The sequence below is a fragment of the Pollachius pollachius genome, assembly GCF_949987615.1.
Source record: "Pollachius pollachius genome assembly, chromosome: 1".
NCBI lineage: Eukaryota > Metazoa > Chordata > Actinopteri > Gadiformes > Gadidae > Pollachius > Pollachius pollachius.
The window spans coordinates 48,648,509-48,649,493 of record NC_136934.1 but is presented as its reverse complement, the minus strand read 5'-3'; the positions used below and the strand labels follow the sequence as shown (position 1 = coordinate 48,649,493).

The 985-nt window shown below is 46.8% G+C and overlaps 1 long non-coding RNA gene across 1 annotated transcript in view; it reads left to right on the top strand.

The window, feature by feature from the left end:
* Positions 1–574, top strand: part of LOC307088148 — a 93,888-nt gene extending 93,314 nt beyond the window's left edge. Inside the window, exon 5 of the long non-coding RNA XR_013812546.1 lies at positions 192–574. This is a non-coding gene — a long non-coding RNA (uncharacterized lncRNA). The remainder of the gene's footprint in view (positions 1–191) is intronic.
* Positions 575–985: the final 411 nt, after the last annotated feature.

Here is a 985-nt window from a genome sequence, read left to right as displayed (position 1 = left end):
GATCTGTAATTACTTCTATTTCGGAGTTCTTCTAGCTATAACTATAGTATGATTCTGGAGAGCGTAGAAAGCTAAGTTCCTCGGAAGAGACGTTGAGAGTTAGCTGTGTATGGTTTTGATCCTGTGTATCTGTGTAGTAATACTGATAATAATGTTTGAGTAAATTATTATTTTTCATTTTTTATCTCCAGATGAGTGCTGACCATCACAAAGGGAATTTGGACTACAACCTACATCCTGATGACATCACTTTGACCTTCGTTACGCTGGCCCCTTCTGACCCACATGAACTGGACATACATCCAACTTGATCTACTTTTGATCTATTTGAAGTCCTTTCACTTATAGCTGATAAGTGAACGATTATTTGAGCTTCTATGAGAGTACACAAGCTTGTATCACAGTATACGTTTGCTTCTTGTGGCAAAGTACTTGGCTCCCTGAATGGTCGTGTGATCAACTTGTGTTTCTGGAGTATGTGAATGAAAATCCTTCGAGCTGATTCACTATGGAAGTTTAGGTGAGGGTCGTCTCTCGCCACACACACGGGCTATCACAGGGAAGTGGGGAGGAATTAAACGACCCAATAAGAGACCGGGGGGGGGGATGATTAGGGGGCCATGTTGGTTCAAGAGCGGGGTTAAGTTCATAACAAGCTGGTCGTGAGGGCTTGCCCTGTTGTTGGCCTTGACTTGGACAGTCTGGAGGAGGGTGGCCACCGGTTCCATGAGAGGAGGACAGCGCTTCACATAACCCCCTCTCTCTCTTGGACGGATGAGGAAGAGCAGCTGCAGCCAGCAGACTCATCCCACCAGGCGGCGAGACGGAACATCTTGGGGGGCCCCGCCGTATCGGCAGGCTGTTCGTCGGGACCGACCGCAGCACCGGCCAGCGATGGCCGACTAGGAAAATTGAAGATTTACTTTTGGCTTAAAATATTGCAGCTCGGAATGTTACACGGCATAATTCTGAAAACGTTTGTATG